The sequence below is a fragment of the Limulus polyphemus genome, unplaced genomic scaffold (genome assembly GCF_000517525.1).
Source record: "Limulus polyphemus unplaced genomic scaffold, Limulus_polyphemus-2.1.2 Scaffold468, whole genome shotgun sequence".
Lineage (NCBI taxonomy): Eukaryota > Metazoa > Arthropoda > Merostomata > Xiphosura > Limulidae > Limulus > Limulus polyphemus.
In genome coordinates, this window is record NW_013666078.1 from 545,265 (window position 1) to 551,484 (window position 6,220).

Here is a 6,220-nt window from a genome sequence, read left to right on the forward strand (position 1 = left end):
AACATATGTGTATATTTATTACTATCAACAGTTAAAATGAGACATTCGTAATTCATTTTCCGTGAACAGTGAAGGTTATGTGTTGTAATCTATCCCGCGGAAACTGTAACTTTGTAATTTGATTAAGATTTATCTCAATCATGCAAATCCTACAATATTACTTGTGAACAAAATAATAATGAATGAGAACACATGACTGTCATGACAAATGTTTCTAACTGGTTACAAGCATGCCTGCTCCTACACCAGCTGCTCGAAGCCATTGGGACAAATTATCATTAAAACACTCTAAAAAAACAATGTCTTGAAGAGCTTTGAAGCTCCTTGAATGACAAAACCTACTTTACAATACGAATAGATGACTACTCTGAAGCATTCGTGCCTCGTTATGTTAGTAACTAAAGAGGTCGCCAATGTTGCACTCTCAAACTAATCTATTTGTTGTCAAACCTTTCACAACATTCAGTGCACTTAGAAGCTCTTAACAGTCGTAAAAATTTTATTTACCCAAGGGAAAATCCTGTTAAAAAAAGAAAGTTAAAACCATATCAGGAAGTTACGCATGAAACATAAAACGTACCATAAAAATAACTAACTGTTGCCCCCTAAAACGTAAAATAAAAGTAACTAACTGTTGCCCCCCTGACGAATAAAATTGTTTAATCATATCTAATTATCGGTTAGTTCTGTTAACAGAGGAAGTTTTGATACGTGAAAACACAGTCACAGATTAAACTTCAATAGAAAAGTGAGAGTTTGGATTAGACTTCTTTCACCTTATTTTAAATATCTGTATTCCTTTTCCGTTTAAACTGAGGCCTGGCAAAGCCTGATGGTTAGGGAGCTCGACTCGCGGATCACGAGTTCGAATCCTTGTCACTAAACATGCTTTCCCTTTCAACCCTAGGTGGTTATAATGTAACGGTCAATTACACTATTCGTTGGTAAAAGAGTAGCTCAAGAAGAGTTGAAGGTGAGTAGTGTTGGCTAGCTGCTTTCCCTCTAGTCTATCACTTCAAAAATAGTGACGGCTAGCGCAGATAGCTCTCAAGTAGTTTTGCGCGAAATTCAACAAACAAGCAAAGCAATTACATTTTTTAAAATATCCTAGAACATGTGCAGTTGTGTACTCAGTGGGTTACCTTTGCTCAATTACAGGGGGTAATCGAGCCTCGGATTTTAGCATTATAAGTCCGTAAAATTACCGCTGACCCACCGAGGAACATATTTGATTTCTGAAACAGTAAATTCTCGTGTTGTTATAGTATTTTATTTACCTTACCTATTTAAAATGAAGGTAAATTTGGTTCTTGGAGCCAAAATTGCATCTTTTATGAACGTTCAACACTCATGAGCCTTTCGTTTCACACTATACATATCAAAGTTTAAAGTTTATAAAGACAATACCAAAGACAGCTTTATATGTGTATTTATTCATATTAAACCGCTTGAACTATTTTCACTAACTGTGACATCCTGTAAGTGTATATTGCATACCACCTGACCAAGGATTTGACAATGGTTTGTTACAAAAGGCTGCTACACCACTTCCGCTTCCTACCATTATGATGTAAAATTCACGGAGTCTGTTATAAAAACCACGTAAACAAAAACTTAGATATTTGGCCTGGTGGTTAGGGCACTCGACTCGTAATCTTCGGGTGGCGGGATCCACGAAACATGTTTGCCCTTTCAACCATTGGTAAAATGTAGCCCAAAAGTTGGCGGTTGGTGATGTTTATTAGCTGCATCTCCTCTAGTCTGTCATTTCAAAATTAGTAATATCTAGCCCAGATTGTCCTCGAGTAGCTTTGCACTAAATTCATCAAACGAATCACAGACTTTTGCTACAGTTGTACTGTTCGTCATTTTTAACCCTTTCTGTGTATAGCGTTGTTTTAGCGCCACCTATAGTGTATATCTTTTACTTTCATTAGTTAGTTTATACACAATTAGAACACATTTGCGGAAGTTTGTTAGTTCAAAAAAAAAGGTGCTTTTACGAAGCCTTAAGATAAATGTTTCAGTCTTTTCACCAGTTTTCTTTCTCGTATTTCGGGTGTTATTATCCATATCTATGTTAGATTCGAACACCTGAAATAACTAATTCTCACATTTCACACCCGTCCTCGAAACCTCCTGTAAACGTTTTTTTTTTTAATCACTTGTATTTGTCGAGTTTAAAAGCAGCAATAAAAATAATCGCTTACTCTTTCAAAAATTTCAGCTTTCTCACAGTAGCTCAACGATAGCCTCGAGGGGCTATAACGCTAAAATATGGAGTTCAATTCGTACAAGTGCACGACACAGATAGCCTATGATGCAGCTTCGTGTTTAACAGCAAACAAACGAGAGTATCGAACAAGAACTTAATCAATGATAGATTCATATATCAATAAATGAATTAAGAATTTGTGTAGAATAAGGTTCTGCATATGTAAAATCACTGCTCATTGGTGTAGGAAAACCTTAATCTAATTGTCATATGTTTTCTGATTGGCGTGTGAAAACCTTGAATCAACTGCAACCACCTCCAATTGGAGTGTTTATTATTTGTTGAACTATATGATTTTGTACAAGTAAGGAAATATTAATTTTTTTCATAGTAGTCCTTCAGAAAAAATGACTCAAATTATCTAGTTAAGTTAATTTTGGATGTTTCCTTGTGTGGGTATGTTTTTTCTTTCTGTCGAGCCTCATTAAGTAATCTCTCCATTAAGGTAGATTGATCGAGATAAGTCAGTATCGAGATAAGTGTATCGTGTATATTTCCTTGTTATCAGCCTGCATCATTGTTCTTGAACATTTCCTGATAGTGAAATAACCATATTAACTGGCTAGTAATACGACTTCTCTCTCTAATATCACCCTGACATACGTACGTAGTCTTGCAAATACAGGTATTCAATGTGCCATTGCTCCAAATCCCTCGTGCGTAACAAATGTGTAAAGTTCGACGTTATTTATGACACGTGCAGCCAGCTCAATGTATTGTCTTTCCGGAGAATTCCTTGTTGTGTCAATTTCAGTTCAGTTCTAGGCCTAATAACGTTATTGATGAACGTGTAGAAAATTTTCTTGGCATTTGAAATGCTTATTTTCTGTGCGTCACTTTCTCATTCTCATTCTCTCTAGGGGTGCTCTGTTCTGCTTGTTGTGATGAAAGTAGCAACTTTTATTCGAAAATAACTGAAGTGAAAGAAAGCAAATCATTGTTTGTTTTTCTTCTAGTAATGTAGAGAAAAACATGAAATACAGATAAACAGAAAAAAGATTATGCTAATTTTTTTAAATAGATTATTAAAATTCGATGCTTTATAAAATGAAAGCTGGATCTGCACTTGACACAAAAAGAGAAAACTCCGGTAACAATATTTATGTATATATATATATATATAAGAGAAATACGAAGTTTTACCTAGAACTGCCGTGAAACAGAAAGAAAAACAAGTGTAACAGTGCTTATCTGTTCATATAAGAAAAGTGTCAATAAACAGACGAAGATTCATATACAATTCTCCTGAACATAAAAGGGGAAACAGCTGCAACAATAATTGTGTATAAGAGCAGAAAAGAAGATCTGAAACTACCTTCAAAAGAAACAAAAGGGAATCCTCAATAGCCGCGGCTGTATTTATATGTGAAATCGGTCAACAGATGAAGCTATGAGCTAGAAATTTCTATTTGAAAAAAAAACAAAAAAAATCACAGCCATTCTGTGAGCCGCTATGCCGCGGCTACAAATATAACCATAACAAAATTCACCTGTAGATACATAGAGACAGAAAAGAAGACGATTTAGAACTACCTTTAACACAAAAAACATAACCGTAACAAGATTATCCTGTACATACAGAGAGACAGAGAATAAGACGATTTGGAATTACCTTTAACACAAAAAACATAACCGTAACAAGATTCTCCTGTACATACAGAGAGACAGAAAAGAAGACGATTTAGAACTACCTTCAACACAAAAAACATAACCGTAACAAGATTCTCCTGTACATACAGAGAATAAGACGATTTGGAATTACCTTTAACACAAAAAAATATAATTGTAACAAGATTCTTCTATACATACAGAGAATAAGACGATTTAGAACTATCTTCAACACAAAAACATAACCGTAACAAGATTATCCTGTACATACAGAGAGACAGAGAATAAGACGATTTGGAATTACCTTTAACACAAAAAATATAATTGTAACAAGATTCTTCTGTACATACAGAGAATAAGATGATTTAGAACTACCTTCAACACAAAAAACTATAACCGTAACAAGATTATCCTGTACATACAGAGAATAAGACGATTTGGAATTATCTTTAACACAAAAAAAATATAATTGTAACAAGATTCTTCTGTACATACAGAGAATAAGACGATTTAGAACTACCTTCAACACAAAAAACATAACCATAACAAGATTATCCTGTACATACAGAGAGACAGAGAATAAGACGATTTGTAATTACCTTTAACACAAAAAATATAACTGTAACAAGATTCTCCTGTACATACAGAAAGACAGAGAAGAAGACGAAGATTTAGAACTGCCTTTAACACACACAAAAAGGAAAACAGCCATAACAGTGCTTATCTGTAAACACTGAACAAGAGAGAGAGAGGAAACTAGATCCGTATTGAAACTACTCATAACCGTGGTTGTTCATATATACAAGAAAGGTAGAAAGAGGAAAATAAGCCTGGAACTGGTTTAACACAAAAAATATGTAATATTTGTAACAATATTGTAACTATATACAAGGAGAGGAGCAAAACGAAGCACTTTGTCACAGATCAGATATGATTTTAGCATGTGATACATATATGTATTAGAAAACAAATGCTGAGAGGTCTTTACAAATATATGAATGATCCAAGGACTAGTAAACGTACAGACAAACCTCTCGTGAGAAGTTTGTATCGTTATTACTTACCAGTTATTTATTCACATTAAAAATTGCACTTTTTTACTGTAAAATAAACAAGAGGGAATCATCAATAGCCACGGCACTTGAAATTCTTTTAGGCAGGATTAGAGTAAATTAATCTTTGAGAGCTTGGGTGGGGCCACATAATCAATAGAAAGGGTTTGACCTCCTGAGGCAAAAACTGTAATTAGATCTCAAATCGGTCAAGGGATGACGAAGCTATGAGCTAGAAGTTTGTACTTGAAAAAACAATAACAAACACAGAGCCGTTCTCTAAGCCGCTTTGCCGCGACTAAAAATGTATAATTTTATTTACACACAGTCAAAATTCCACAGTTTAATTTTTAAACAGTAAAAATACGACAGTTTTATTTCTACATAGCACAAATGCTACAGGTTTATTTCTACACAGTAAATATGCTACAGGTTTATTTCTACACAGTAAATATGCCACAGTTTTATTTCTACACAGTAAATATGCCACAGTTTTATTTCTACACAGTAAATATGCCACAGTTTTATTTCTACACAGTAAAATGCCAGTTTTATTTCTACACAGTAAATATGCCACAGTTTTATTTCTACACAGTAAATATGCCATAGTTTTATTTCTACACAGTAAAATGCCACAGTTTTATTTCTACATAGCACAAATGCTACAGGCTTATTTCTACACAGTAAATATGCCACAGTTTTATTTCTGCACAATAAAAATGTCACAGGTTTATTTCTACACAGTAAATATGTCACAGTTTTATTTCTGCACAATAAAAATGTCACAGGTTTATTTCTACACAGTAAATATGCCACAGTTTTATTTCTGTACAATAAAAATGTCACAGCTTTATTTCTACACTTAAAATTACGTAATGTGATCTTTACACAGTAAAATGACACGGTTTTATTTATACGCAGTGTTATTTCTGCACATTAAAAATGCTACAGTTTTATTTCCACACAGTTAAAATCAGGTAGTGTGATCTTTACACAGTAAAAATGACACGGTTTTATTTATACATAGAATTATTTCTGCAAATTAAAAATAACAGTTTTATTTCTACACAGTTAAAATCACCCACTTGGATCTTTACATAGTAAAAATGACACGGTTTTATTTATACATAGTGCTATTTATACATATTAAAATACCAGTTTTATTTCTCTATAGTAAAAATGACAGTGTTTTATTTTTACATGGGATGGTCGCGGGTTCGAATCCCCTTCATACCAAACATGCTCGCCCTTTCAGCCGTGATGGCTATATCATGTGACGGTCAAA